This window comes from Phalangium opilio, unplaced genomic scaffold (genome assembly GCF_054372755.1).
Source record: "Phalangium opilio isolate 3A_F unplaced genomic scaffold, DU_Popi_V2 ptg000689l_1, whole genome shotgun sequence".
Taxonomy (NCBI): domain Eukaryota; kingdom Metazoa; phylum Arthropoda; class Arachnida; order Opiliones; family Phalangiidae; genus Phalangium; species Phalangium opilio.
In genome coordinates this window covers 133,690-150,000 of record NW_028324249.1, presented here as the reverse complement: position 1 = coordinate 150,000, position 16,311 = coordinate 133,690, and positions in this window count along the sequence as shown.

Sequence of the window (16,311 nt, the reverse complement as noted above, 5' to 3'; positions counted from 1 at the left end):
TTCAAAAAAAAAATTGAAAAGTATTTACGGTCGACTCCATGTGTCATAAATGACGCTGTAATGTTATTTCTATGATGTCGTATATGAGGAATTGTCTGCGAACGTTTTCTCGTTTTTATTTTTGTTCCCGTAGTTAAAGCGCGTCCCCGTTATCGTAGTTTCGCGCTAAGGTTAAGAGTCGTTACGCGAAATTGGATAAATTTAAGCGCGCGAAACCGATTTATGAGAAACGAAACTCGGAATTTTTTTTTTCTTTTAAAATTGAAAGTCGTAATGCAAAGCGCGACTTTTTTTTTTCAAAAATAAATCAAGAGCGTTTCGAGTCGACTCTATAATAATTAAATAGTTAAGGCGCGTCCCCGATATCGTAGTTTCGCGCAAATTTTACGAGTCGTTCCTCAAAATTTGTTAAATTTAAACGCGAAACCGATTTCGGAGAAACGAAACTCGGAAATAATTTTTTCTTATAAAAATTGAAAAATCGTGATACAAAGCGCTACGTTTTCTTTTTTTTTTGAAAAAAAAATTGGAAAGTGCTTCCGATCGACTCAATGTGTCATAAATGATGCTGTAATGTTATTTCTATGGTGTCGTATATGACGCATTGTCTGCAAACGTTTTCTCGTTTTTATTTTTTTCCCGTATTGAAAGCGCGTCCCTGTTATTGTAGTTTCGCGCTACGCTTAGGCGTTGTTCCGCAAATTTGAATACATTTAAACACGAAACCGATTTCGGAGAAACGAAACTCTGAAATTTTTTTTCTTATAAAATTGAAAGTCCTCATATAAAGCGCTACGGTTTTTTTTTTGGAATAATTGGGAGAGTTTTTCGAGCGGACTCTAAAATAAATAAGAAAACAGTAGATTTTGATGAACGTAAACTCGGAAAAATTTACGAAAACGAAATTTGTAAAAACAAATAATAAAAGTGTCTCGCTAAATCGTCAAAGTATTGCAAATATAGGAATACGAGAAAGAAAAAAATTTAATATTCGAAAAAACGCTTCCGTACATTATTTTTCCGGCTATCTCGATTCAGATATTACCGTAGTCGAATCGCGTTCCCGTTACGGTAGTTGCGCGCTATACTTATAAGACGGCGGGGAAACCGGTATAGCGACGACGGAGAAATCGACGTATCTTACGTAAAAAAAAATTGAAGAGAGTTTCGGATCGAATCTAAAATAAAATAAGAAACGAAAACTCGGAAAAAAAGTTTATGAAAACGGAAAGACGTAAAAACTCGTTCGATAAATCGGCCAAAGTGTCGAAAAGTACGGCAAAACGAGAGGAAAAACTGGCGATCGCGATTGAAATAAGTTGAAAACCAGCGTTCGAGAAACTAAACTCGGTAAATGATTGAAATAAAGGTTATTTTCAAGAAATGCCTCGTTTATTCGGCTAAGTTTAAACTGCGGGAATAAGAAATAAACTTTTAAGGCTATCGCGATTAATAAAATTACCGTAGTTAACGCTCGTCCCTGTTATCGTAGAATAGCGATCGGCGCAAAAAAAAATATCCCGAGTCCGCGTACGAGCGAGAAAACGAAGCCGTCGTCCGTCTCGCGAGACGCGGTGAAAGTAAAAAAACTTACGGCGAACGCGATTACTAAAATTCCCGTAGTTAATTCTCGTCCCTGTTATCGTAGATTAGCGATCGGCGCAAAAAAAATATCCCGAGTCCGCGTACGAGCGAGAAAACGAAGCCGTCGTGCGTCTCGCGAAACGCGGCGAAAGTAAAAAAAACTTACGGCGAACGCGATTAATAAAATTCCCGTAGTTGAAGCTCGTCCCCGCTATCGTTGTTTCACGCTATACGTATAGGGGAATCCGTTAGGGTGACGACAGAGAATAGGCAACTCCTACGTAAAGCGTAGCTACGTTTATAAAAGAATTTGGAGAGTGTTTTTTTGGGTCGACTCTAAAATAAATAAGAATACACTCGCATTCGAGAAGCGAAAACTCGGAAATAATTTTCGAAATACGTTAAATTAAAAACCATTCGTTTAATCGGCGCATGGTTGAAAACTACGGTAATACGAGAGGAAAAAGGACTTCGAAAAAACGCTTTCGTATATATTTTTTTCGACCGTCTCGATTAAAATATTACCGTAGTTAAAGCTCGTCCCCGATATCGTAGTTTCACGCCAAACGTATAGAGACGGGAAAAAACGTTATCGCGGCGATTCCGAGTTCGGCAACTCCGAAATAAAACGTCGCGATTTCAAATATCCGTTTTAAACCCAAAATATTTTCGAGCCACCGAAGGGTAGACCGTGATTAAAACGCGTCCCCGGTGCGATAGTTCCACGGTATACTTGTAAGGTGAGGGAAAACCGAAACGAAAACTCGGAAAATTATGGAAACGAAACATTTAAAAATAAAGACACTCGCTAAATCGACCAAAATGTTGAAAACTACGGTAATACGAGAGGGAAAACCCCCATCTCGATTAAAAATATTGCCGTAGTTAAAGCGCGTCACCGGTACCATAGTTTCACGCTATACTTGTAAGGTGAGGGAAACCGTGATAGCGTCGACGGAGCGTGGGCAATTCCTACGAAAAGCGCTACGTTTAATAAAAGTTAGAGAGAGTCTAGGGTCGACTCTAAGTTTTATGTAAGAAAACACCAGTTTTTCGTGAAACGAAAACTCGGAAAAGTTTATGAAAAAAAAAACGAAAGATTTAAAATTAAAGTCATTCGTTTAATGGGCTAATGGTTGAAAACTACGGTAAAACTAGAGGAAAAACGTTTATATTCGAAAACGCTCTCTTACATTTTTCTTTAGGCCGTATCGATTGAAAATATTACCGTAGTTAAAACGCGTCACCGGTACCATAGTACCACCCGTTTTCGTGAAACGAAAACTCGGCAAAGTTTATGAAAAAAAAAACCGACAGATTTAAAATTAAAGTCATTCGTTTAATGGGCAAATTGACTAAAATTACGGTAATACGAGAGGAAAAACGTTGATATTCGAAAACGATCTCTTACATTTTTCTTTAGGCCGTCTCGATTGAAAATATTACCGTAGTTAAAGCGCGTCACCGGTACCATAGTTTCACGCTATACTTGTAAGGTGAAGGAAACCGTTATAGCGTCGACGGAGCGTGGGCAACTCGTACGAAAAGCGCTACGTTTAATAAAAGTTGGAGAGAGTCTAGGGTTGACTCTAAAATAAATAAGAAAACGCCCAAATTCGAGAACCGAATCTCGGAAATTTATAAAAAGGAATGATTTAAGTACGAAGTCACTCGTTGAAGCGACCAATGTGTTGAAAACTACGGTAATGCAAGAGGAAAAGCGATATTCAAAAACGCTCTGTTACATTTTTCTTTAGGCCGTATCGATTGAAAATATTACCGTAGTTAAAACGCGTCACCGGTACCATAGTACCACCCGTTTTCGTGAAACGAAAACTCGGGAAAGTTTATGAAAAAAAAAAACCGAAAGATTTAAAATTAAACTCATTCGTTTAATGGGCAAATGGTTGAAAACTACGGTAATACGAGAGAAAAAACGTTCATATTCGAAAACGCTCTCTTACATTTTTCTTTAGGCCTTCTCGATTGAAAATATTACCGTAGTTAAAGCGCGTCCCCGTTACCATAGTTCCACGCTATACTTGTAAGGTGAGGGAAACCGTGATAGCGTCGACGGAGCGTGGGCAACTCGTACGAAGAGCGCTACGTTTAATAAAAAAGTTGGAGAGAGTCTAGGGTTGACTCTAAAATAAACAAGTAAACACCCGAATTCGAGAAACGAAAACTCGGATAATCGTGAAAATGAAAGATATTAAAATAAAATCATTCGTTTAATCGGCCGAATTGATGAAAACTACGGCAATACGAGAGTAAAAACTTTAATATTCGGAAACGTATTCGAAAGTTCAACTCGATAAAGATATTACCGTAGTTAAAGAGCGTCCCCTTTACCATAGTTCCACGCTATACTTGTAAGGTGAGGGAAACCGTGATAGCGTCGACGGAGCGTAGGTAACTTCTACGTAAATCTCAACGTTTATAAAACAAAACTGGAGAGACTTTCGGGTCGATTCTAAAATAAATATGTAAACAGCCGAATTCGAGAAACGAAAATTCGGAAAAATGTGAAAATGAAAGATATTCAAATAAAATCATTCGTTTAATCGGCCAAATGGTTGAAAACTACGGTAATACGAGAGGAAAAAACGTTCATATTCGAAAACGCTCTCTTACATTTTTCTTTCGGCCGTCTCGATTGAAAATATTACCGTAGTTAAAGCGCGTCCCCGTTACCATAGTTCCACGCTATACTTGTAAGGTGAGGGAAACCGTGATAGCGTCGACGGAGCGTGGGCAACTCGTACGAAGAGCGCTACGTTTAATAAAAAAGTTGGAGAGAGTCTAGGGTTGACTCTAAAATAAATAAGTAAACACCCGAATTCGACAAACTAAAACTCGGATAATCGTGAAAATGAAAGATATTAAAATAAAATCATTCGTTTAATCGACCGAATTGATGAAAACTACGGCAATACGAGAGTAAAAACTTTAATATTCGGAAACGTATTCGAAAGTTCAACTCGATGAATATATTACCGTAGTTAAAGAGCGTCCCCTTTACCATAGTTCCACGCTATACTTGTAAGGTGAGGGAAACCGTGATAGCGTCGACGGAGCGTGGGCAACTCCTACGAAAAGCGCTACGTTTAATAAAAAATGTTGGAGAGAGTCTAGGGTCGACTCTAAATTATATGTAATAAAACACCCGTTTTCGTGAAACGAACACCCGGTAAAGTTAATGAAAAAGAAAACGAAAGATTTAAAATTAAAGTCATTCGTTTAATGGACAAATTGAATAAAACTACGGTAATACGAGAGGAAAAACGATATTCGAAAACGTTCTCTTACATTTTTCTTTAGACTGTCTCGATTAATAATATTACCGTAGTTAAAGCGCGTCACCGGTACCATAGTTCCACCCGTTTTCGTGAAACGAAAACTCGGAAAAGTTTATAAAAAAAAACGAAAGATTTAAAATTAAAGTCATTCGTTTAATGGGTAAATTGACTAAAACTACGGTAATACGAGAAGAAAAACATTCGAAAACGCTCTCTTACATTTTTCTTTACTGTCTCGATTAAAAATATCATTCGTTTAATCGGCTAAATTGTTGAATACTACGGTAATACTAGAGAAAAAAAGTTTGATATTCGGAAAAGTATTCGAAAGTCCAACTCGATTAAGATAATACCGTAGTTAAAGCGCGTCCCCGTTACCATAGTTCCACGCTATACTTGTAAGGTGAGGGAAACCGTGATAGCGTCGACGGAGCGTAGGTAACTTCTACGTAAATCTCAACGTTTATAAAACAAAACTGGAGAGACTTTCGGGTCGATTCTAAAATAAATATGTAAACAGCCGAATTCGAGAAACGAAAATTCGAAAATTCGGAAAAATGTGAAAATGAAAGATATTAAAATAAAATCATTCGTTTAATCGGCCAAATGGTTGAAAACTACGGTAATACGAGAGGAAAAAACGTTCATATTCGAAAACGCTCTCTTACATTTTTCTTTCGGCCGTCTCGATTGAAAATATTACCGTAGTTAAAGCGCGTCCCCGTTACCATAGTTCCACGCTATACTTGTAAGGTGAGGGAAACCGTGATAGCGTCGACGGAGCGTGGGCAACTCGTACGAAGAGCGCTACGTTTAATAAAAGTTGGAGAGAGTCTAGGGTTGACTCTAAAATAAATAAGTAAACACCCGAATTCGAGAAACGAAAACTCGGATAATCGTGAAAATGAAAGATATTAAAATAAAATCATTCGTTTAATCGACCGAATTGATGAAAACTACGGCAATACGAGAGTAAAAACTTTAATATTCGGAAACGTATTCGAAAGTTCAACTCGATGAAGATATTACCGTAGTTAAAGAGCGTCCCCTTTACCATAGTTCCACGCTATACTTGTAAGGTGAGGGAAACCGTGATAGCGTCGACGGAGCGTGGGCAACTCCTACGAAAAGCGCTACGTTTAATAAAAAATGTTGGAGAGAGTCTAGGGTCGACTCTAAATTATATGTAATAAAACACCCGTTTTCGTGAAACGAACACCCGGTAAAGTTAATGAAAAAGAAAACGAAAGATTTAAAATTAAGGTCATTCGTTTGATGGGCAAATTGACTAAAACTACGGTAATACGAGAGGAAAAACGTTGATATTGGAAAACGCTCTCTTACATTTTTCTTTAGACTGTCTCGATTAAAAATATTACCGTAGTTAAAGCGCGTCACCGGTACCATAGTTCCACGCTATACTTGTAAGGTGAGGGAAATCGTGATAGCGTCGACGGAGCGTGGGCAACTCCTACGAAAATCTCAACGTTTATAAAACGAAACTGGAGAGACTTTCGGGTCGATTCTTAAATAAATGAGTAAACACCCGAATTCGAGAAACGAAAATTCGGAAAAAATATGAAAATGAAAGATTTTAAAATAAAATCATTCGTTTAATCGACCTAATGGATGAAAACTACGGCAATACGAGAGTAAACGCGAAACGTATTCGAAAGTTTATCTCGATTAAGATATTACCGTAGTTAAAGCGCGTCCCCGTTACCATAGTTCCACGCTATACTTGTAAGGTGAGAGAAACCGTGATAGCGTTGGCGGAGCGTAGGCGTGTCCTACGTAAAGCGCTACGTTTATAAGAAATAAATAGGAGTAAATTTCGGGTCGATTCAAAAAAAAAATACGTGAACACCCGAGTTCGTGAACCGAAAGTTGGGAAAGGATTAATGGCATTGACTACGGTAATACGAGAGGAAAAACGTTAAATATTCGAAACGCTCTCGTACATTTTTCTTTAGGCCGTCTAGAGTAAAATGTTACCGTAGTTTAATCGCGTCCCCGGTGCGATATTTCCACTCTATACTTGGAAGGTGAGGGAAAATCGTATTTGAGAAACGAACACTCGGAAAAATACGGCAACGAAAGATATAAAAATAAAGACACTCGCTGGATCGGGATAAATGTTGAAAACTACGGTAATACGAGAGGAAAAAAGCGCATTTTTCTTTACGCTGTCTCTACTAAAATATTACCGTAGTTAAAAAGCGTGCCCGGTACGATACTTCCACACTATACTTGTAAGGTGAAGGAAAACGTTATAGCGTCGAAGGAGCGTAGGCAACTCTTACGTAAAGCGCTGATTTAGATTAGAAATTGGAGATAGTCAAGAGTCGACTCTAAAATTTATAAGAAAACATCCGTTTTCGAGAAGCGGTAACTCGGAAAAGGCTTATTAAAAAAAAAACGAAAGGTTTAAAAATAAAACCATTCGTTTAATGGGCAAATTGGTGAAAACTACGGTAATACGACAGGATCAACTTTTAATATTCGAAAAACGCTCTCGTAAATTTTTCTTTTGGCTCGTTTCGATTTAAAATATTACCGTAGTTAAACCGCGTCCCCTGTACCATAGTACCACGCTATACTTGTAAGGTGAAGGAAACCGTTATAGCGTCGACGGAGCGTGGGCAACTCCTACGAAAAGCGCTACGTTTAATAAAAAGTTGGAGAGAGTCTAGGGTCGACTCTAAAATATATATAAGAAAACACCCGTTTTCGAGAAACGAAAACTCGGAAAAGGTTTGCGAAAAAAAAACGAAAGATTTAAAATTAAAGTCACTCGTTTAATGGGGTAATTGGTGAAAAAACTACGGTAATACGAGAGGATCAACTTTTGATATTCGAAAAACGCTCTCGTATATTTTTTTTCGGCAATCTCGATTAAGATATTATCGTAGTTAAAGAGCGTCGCCGGTACGATAGTTCAACGCTATACTTGTAAGGCAAATAGGGAACCTCTAACGTTAAAATATTTTGTCCTTTGAAACCGTTACGTCGTGTTAAATATTTATTAGCGACGGAGATTCGGCAGCTTTGAAATAATAATACGTATAACATTTAGTGCTTCCGCGAATATGAATTAATAATCGCGATATTTTTTTGGTACTTTTAAAATAGTTTAAACAAAAACTTGAGGAACGAAAATTATCAAATTATGGAAATAAAAAAGAATGTTAGAGTAATAATTTTCTTTTGGTAAATCGCGCGAGTATAAACTACGGTAAAAACGATAAAAAAATTTAGTTATCGATTCGCGATAGTTTGGGCGGAGAAAATTTATCAGACTCGGGGGAAAAAACCGCGAATGAATAAGCTCCGTGAGATAAATATATTATAGCGACTTTATTATTTTTTTCTTTTTTTTCTTCTTTTGAGATCAAATATCGTACGTTTTGAAAAATTTAACATTTTTTTCCTAATCATGGAGGGTACCGAGACTACGAAGAAAAGAAAACGTAATACTCCTTTAGCAAAAAAAAAATACTGAATAAATTAAAGTTATAAAATTCAAGAAATAAAAATGATAAACGCGTTACCGATATTAATATTCCAAATAAAATTTATTATTTAAAACGATATTTAATCTCTTTCAAAAAAAAAACAGCGACGCATAGGGTTCATATTTTGTGTCCCATTTGCGGAATTAACTCCAAAGGTTATTTGCCTCAGCACTTAAAACGAAAGCACGGTAAGTCAAAAGAGGAAGCAAAGTCGATATCGGAGAAACAAAGGGACGAACACTTTGCGAAGACGCAACGGCAAATTTTTAAAACCATCACTATATCCGAAAGCGACGTTTTTAAATACCTTGGCAAAGAGAGATGCGAAAACTCGACTATTCGTTTGAATGGTAAGAGAAAAAAAAATTTTTTTTTCATTTGTTTAAGTAACGGTGAAATTACGAGAAACATCACGAGTGGTTTCTTTTTTTTTCGGTTTTTTTTTTATTCTTTTTATCTAGACGTGAAATCGTTATTATTTTACGTCGGAGTTGTCGTATTAATGTCGAACGAAAATGATAACGCGTTGGACGAGCGAGAAAAGGAAAGCGGCGATAGCCTAGTCGACGCTTCTCTTACGGTTACGGAAAGGGAAGAAACGGTACCTTCGAATCCTCCGATAGCCGAGATTACTTCGGAAGATATTAGTACGATTAATATAACGCCATTAGATACGAGCTTAGCCGAGCCGATTGTTTCGGAACGCGATAAAGATTCGGACAACGTAGTATTAGAGACGAGTAAGCGAGCTTTGAAAAAAAAAACATTTTATTATATATATTATCGAAAACTGATTTTAAACACTCGGTTTAAAATTATTAAAATAATACTTTTTTTCGTTCGTTCGTTCGTTCGCGCTAAAAGATGAAAAAAGAAAAAGAATTTTCAACGAGGAATCGGAAAGCGACGAATTCGATAGCGATAGCGAAGTTGATAGAAGAGAACCCGTAACCGCTTGGAGTTGGAGCGAGACGTCGACGAAAGGAAAACTTCAAAAAGCCGGCGTGTACGATTGTTTCGACGACACGGAACCCGTTTTGGCGCAATTCGACGCTTTTATGGAAATGCAAGAAGCCACTTTGAGCCCCGGTAAGCTTTAAAATAAAAAAAAATAAATGTAACGAATTTTTTTTTTGGACCGAGCGATTTCCAAAAAAAAAATTTTCTTTTATTGCAAAATATTAGACGCTAGAAGACAAATTGCCCGGCGAATAAACAAATTATTAAAATATTTGGATCCCTCGAAACTTAACGTGAAAAGTTTAATGGATGTCGAAAAAATTCTGAAATTTATCAGAATTCACGAAAAAGTAATGCGCGCGGAGAGCGTAAAGAATATGACCGTGGCTCTCCAAAAATTTATTAAATTTTTACAAACCGCCACTAACATTTACAACGAGGATCGAGAATTTTACAATTTTCTCGAGCATTTGGATAAAAAGGTTATAGCGTCGTGGACGAAACCCATCGCGAAAAAAATTGGAAGGGAACAAGTAAGCAAAGAATTCGACACGATGGTTTTAGGATCCGGACCTTTGAAAATTTCCGCGATTTTGGAACCTTTCGCTCGTTCCGATATTAAAAATAGTATTTCGGAATGCGTCAAAAATTTGAAAGAAAAATTTAATACGGACGATTATTGTCTTTTAATACGGTAATTTTTTTTTTATTATCGTTCCAAAGAAAAAGTAACCAAAATAAAAGGTCTTTTTATTTCGGTCGCGCCGTAATAAAAAACAAATAACAAAAAAAAAGATAACTACGCGTAAAACACGTTAAAAAAACGGTTTGCTTTGTTTTTTTTTTCTTTCCCTTCGGTAGGTATATTATATCTCGACTTTGCCTATTGAAAGGTCAAAGAGCGGGTGTATGCACGAATTTAAGGATAAACGAATATTTAAGCGGACAAATGTCCGAATGCGGTACGATGTTCATCGTGCGAGTAAAAGAGCACAAAACGGCCAGTACTCAATGCGCTAAAATAGTTTTAGACGTAGAAGAGAAAGATCTTTTGGATACGTAAGTTTCGTATTTATTTTATTTTTAATATTTTTTTTTGTGTATAATAACGCTCGAGTATTTTTTTTTTCCTTACAGTTATTTAAAATTCGTCAGACCTAAAATTCGCGGCGCTGATCGATTAGATTTCTTCTTTTTGTCGTCTACCGGTTCTAGAATTCTCAACGGATCAAAGGAAATTACGAGGTTCGCAAAGATTTAACGTCTGGTTAAAATTTTATTAAGGGCAAATTTTTATTTTAAGATTTCTCGACCATTTTAAAATCCGGCACATGACCGTGACGGATTGTCGCAAGGCGTTTCAATCCGCCGCTCAACTGTTGCCGAAAGACAAAAGGGAAAAAATATCCGATTTACTCGCTCATACGGAGGAAACGGCCAAAAAGAATTATAGGCTCGACTCGAACGAGAAAATAGCCGAAATGGCGAATATTTTTAAAGAGTTAATTACGAATGCCAAAGAATACGATGGTAAAAAAAAAATTATAAATAGCGTTAGCGGTTCAATTTTATTTTTGTGAAATCTTTCGTCATTTAGATATAAACGTAGGAGCGTCTTCGAGCGGATTGCGTGCGAATTCGTCTCTCGAATCGCTTGACGAAAGAGGTAAGATTGTTTAATTTTTTTTTAATATTATCTCGTATATTACCCGTTGGCGGTTTAAAAATAAAAATCTCGACTCGCCTTTCGACGATTAGGTCTAAATATAGGAGCGTCTTCGAGCGGAATAACAACGAATTCGTCTCCCGTATCCTTATACGAAAGAGGTTAGATTGTTTCCGTAATAATCGCGTTCTATCTCACAACACTCCTAACGCGAATAAAAATAAACGTTAAACGAGAGCCGATGGAACGAGAAAAAAAAATTAAATTCTATTTTATTTTTTCTTAAGTCGTTTCGGATACGAATGTAAACGAGAGTCCGGTTACTTTAGAAGATGGAGAAATCACGTCCGAAGACGATTTCTCGATACAATCGAGCGAAGAACGTAAGTTGTATCGAATTCTTTTAATAAGAAATAAGGTTTTATCCATTTTTTTTTCGCTATGTCGAATTTGTTTTGTTTTTTTTTTACCTACCAAAGCGACAGAAACGGACGGAGATTCGACTGACACGGCCGAATTATTTAAAACCGTCCTGGAACTGTTTCCGCCAAAATCTCACGAAACGTTTCCTTCGTTCCAAATAATAAATGAAGCGCTCAAGAAAAATAATATGCCGAGCGTTATGAAATACCAAGAAAATTCGCTAAAAAACGCTTGGTATTATTCCCGGCAAACTTTTCAAGTTGCCAAAATCGCGCGTTTGTAAGTAGCGAAATTTCGAGACGAATTCGATATATAAAAAAAATTTTAAACCGTAAAGGGGAAAACAAATGAAACGTGAAAAAAAAAACCTATCCGTTTTTTTATAGTTTTCGAAAAAGACGACTAGAAAATCCGCCGAAGGAGTCTGAAGTGATTCGAAAACTTATCGAAGAAAATTGCATGTCCGCGAAGACGCTCTCGCGCGTCATGAGAAAGATCGAGAAAATCAAGTTAGTACGAATTATCTCAAATTGTTTAGATGAAGTGGTTTTTCTTTTAAAGAAAGAGTCGTATTTTAAGCTTAAACGCTCGAATGAGAAAGAAAAAAAGGACGTAGATTACCGCATCGACGAAAGGACGCTGCTTTAAAAAAAATAAGAGATTGCTAAAGGTAAATTTGCAAAAAAAAAAGAAGCCAAAATTGGCGCGATTGTTGAAAAAAAAAATAATTCTCTCTCTCGCGCTCGCCATAAATACCGTTCTCTGTCGAAATAATTTCGGTCTCCATCAAATTTTTATCATAGCGCTTGCGGCGGTTGTCTTTCGGAAAATGTCGCGAAGGAAGGAGAAACCAGTTCATTTGCTTTCGATCGAAGAGGAAAAAGATCATTTGCTTTCGATCGAAGAGGAAAAAGATCATTTGCTTTCGATCGAAGAGGAAAAAGATCATTTGCTTTCGATCGAAGAGGAAAAAGATCATTTGCTTTCGATCGAAGAGGAAAAAGATCATTTTCTTTCGAACGAAGAGGAAAAAGATCATTTTCTTTCGAACGAAGAGGAAAAAGATCATTTTCTTTCGAGCGAAGAGGAAAAAGATCATTTTCTTTCGAGCGAAGAGGAAAAAGATCATTTTCTTTCGAACGAAGAGGAAAAAGATCATTTTCATTCGAGCGAAGAGGAAAAAGATTTAAACGCTATAGAATCTACCGCCTCAACGGTGACAGTGGCCGAACCGAAACCTCGTTCTACGGAGAACGAGAAAACGAAAAGAGAAAATTTCAATTCTTCATCTTCTTCGTCGCCTACGTCGAACTTCTCGGATTGGTATTTACCGGAACCGACAATTTTAAGCATTTTCGTTGAGGTAAGAAACGCTCGTCGTTTTTGAGGGGCTTCATTCGAAAAAGCGAGCGCGACATTCCAGGATAGCGTCGCGACGACGCCTAATCGAACGTGATGGTTTCTTTTTTGTTTATCACCGCGCGGTTATTTTCTTGGCTAAGTAAAAAAAAAATATTATCGACTCGACGGAAACGGTTCGTTATAAAGTATATCTCCGAAAGATATATTTCGCGTAAAAAAAAGTAGCGACGCTAACCTCGAGTGTCGCGTTCCCTTTTCGAATGAGACCCTCGAAATGACGAATAATTTCTTACAGACCGTACCTCCCATGACTCATTTGGATTTGACTAAATTCGCCGAAGCGCTATCGAGCCGTTCGTTACCGCTAGGCCGCTTTACTACCGTATCCGCCGATCGAGAATTAAAACTCCAATGCTATCGATATTCCGCGTTAATGGCTTCTTACGCGCGTAGCGTAGCGACGACGGTTCCGAATTTATTCGGAATAACCGATCGAGGTCTAGGATATTTGGAAAAAAATTTTCAAACCTGGGTAGATTTGTATTTAAGATATCGTCCGGATGATTCGGAGTTATTCTCGACAGTCGTCCCGTTCGACGCGCGAAACGTTCTCGTCGCTTGGATCGAAAACGCGCTTTCGACAATAACATCCTAACACCGACATCGAAAACCCGGATTTTTTTTTCGTGATTTTTTCTTCGCCATCGTCCCGAAACTTCGAACGTAGTTTTTTTTTCCCAACCCGTCACGACCGATATCGATGCTGCGGCGTAATAAATACGCCGAAAACCCAAAAATTTCGATTATCGCGAAACTCCGCTTAAACAAAAGGGTGGAAAAAAAATATCGAACGAAGGATTTTATATCATTTTTATTTTATTTTTTTGTAATAAAAAATATAGTATAAAATATAATCTACAAAACAAAACTTTTCCGTGTGCGTTTTAATAAAATACCTATTTAGGTTGATTTCGTTCATATACCTTTTCTATCAAGATTCGAGTTCGCTTAAAAATTAACAAATGCGTTTTCCGTAAGTTTTATATATCTTTTTTTTTTACTTTTTGATAATATAACCCAAAAAAAAAATAAAATTTAAATCTTTTCGAGTAGTCGAGAAAGGGGGGGGGGTGAGAGAGAGAGAGAGAGCGTCCCTCCGGAAACGAATTATAGAAGACGCGCGATAGACAAAAAGGGTGTTAGGAAATTTTTCTTTTTTTTTACCCTCGCTCTCACCCCCCCAACCTATACGTTTTTTTTCTACATATATATCGATAAAGTTCGCGTTTTTCAAAAAAATACATTCTCGGTTCGTGGCGTCGGAAACTGTCTCTCTCTCTCTCTCTCTCTCTCTCTCTCTCTCTCTCTCTCTCTCTCTCGCTTTATCGGAAATCTTTGAAAATCCGCGCGCGCGAATATAATGTCGAACGTAATTCCTTGCGGGCACTTAATTATCCGGCGAGTGTATAGAAAACTATACGATAACCCCGATATCGAAAATTTTACTCGAGACGATTTATTTATAGACTTTTGGGGTAAAAATACTTTTACGGAAGCGAAAAAAAGAGAAATTTGGCGAAGATTAACGGGAGCGTACAATCCCGCTTCCTTAGCTATTATCGTCCGAGACGTTTACGACCACCATTATCGTCCTAACGCGAATTTACTCCACGCCGCCGTCAGGGGTTGTTGCAATTACGCGGATAGCGTGTTTTTTAAATACCGCGACGACGGCATCTTCGCCGACTGGCGTTTATACCTCGAGTCTGACGAGTACCGGTTTTCGAATCGATTTTGCGTGCGTGAACGAATATTTCCTTTTAGAATAGAAATTCACGAAATACGGTACGACATGCCCGTGGACTACGATTTTAACGCTTTGGAAAACTTATGCTGGCTACGGTTATTCAGGCAACGTAGAATTTTGGAAAACTTCAGCGTCCGGATAGCGTTGCGTTTAATTTCTAAACACCTTTTTCTCGGTCACGTTTACGTAAGTTCGATCCGGTCTTTCGTCTATATAGCCGATCCCGAGAATCGCGGTCCGATCGTAACGAGTAAATTGAACGCGTGGATATTACCCGCTAAAACCGCTTTTAAAATAAACTGTCCTTACGGACCCATTCACCACGATTCGGTAAAATGCGAAGCCCGTTACTGGTATTACGGAGGATATTGTTTTCACGAGGAGACGGATTATAGACGCGTTTTAGATATTTGCTTTAAACTGTGCCTCTTCCAAGTCAGGAGAATAAATAGACCTTGTCCAGAACGAGAGATTCTCTTTCAACAGCCATTAGCTATTTGGTATTTGAAAAAGGCAATGTACGTAGCGGCCGTAGCTCGCTTACACTGCAATACAACGTGGTGTTTAACCTTATCGGATATAATGCAAGGGATCGCGGATGCCGAAGCTTTACCCTATTTAGTAACGCTGATTTAAAATTTTAAATGCGTGTATAAAAAAAAGTGGTTCGAGCGACGTTGAAAAATAAATTCCAGCTAAAAATCTCGAACGCGTAGTTACTTAGCCCCGCGCTCGAAGAAGAAAAAAAAAAAGAAAGGAAAATAGGTGGAGGAAAAAAATCGGACGTATAAACGATATATTTTGGTTTCGAAAAATAATTATTTTTTTTATTTAAAACTAAAAAACAAAAAAAAAACAATTTTACGACTAAACTAGGCGAGTATTTTTTTTTTTTTTACATTTCTTCCTCCGCGCGCGGTGTACGAGAAAAAAAAATGAAATTCGTTGACCTAAAGTTGGAAGAAGTGTTCGGGAATATCGACCAGAATATCGACGATGATACCGACGACGTTTCGGATACGATGGAAAAGTTCGGCGATTTTTCGGAAATGGCGGAAATGCTCGATTATTTTAATTATCGCGACGATTTTGAACAAATAGCTTACTATTTAAAAGTTTTGCTGTTTCGATACGAGCGTAGCGACTTACCGGTCTTTCAAAAAATTATAAGGCGAGCCCTTCAATCGCCGCTCGTGGGCCGTTCGGAAAACGGATTAGGCTCGAGCGCCGGTCGATCTAGTTTTGAACTGGCGAGAAATCTTCGCGATTTAAATCGATTTTTCGACAACCCGAATAAATTACCGGAATCGGACGATCTTCCGTTCGCCCCTCGACTCTTGCGAAGGTATTTAGGTTCGCGCGAAGATTTCGATATCGTCGTGTTGGACCAATTGGATTTCGCGGGTTTCGAGCTTTTTCCCAATATTTTGTACGGTAAAAGACACAAATTCGTAGTTGGGAAAGACGAAAATCCTTTCCGAACCGAAGACGAAGAAATTGAAGAAGAAGACGAAGATGACGAAAAGGAAGAAATAATTAATTTAATCGAAGAAAAAGACGAGACGGTTCGTGACCGCGCGAACCGAGAATGCGCGTTAGGTAAACGTCACTTCGAGTACGAGAAATGCGATAAAAAATATTTTTATTACGGAGGTTACGTTTTCCACGATATCGACGAATGGAAATTGGTTATAA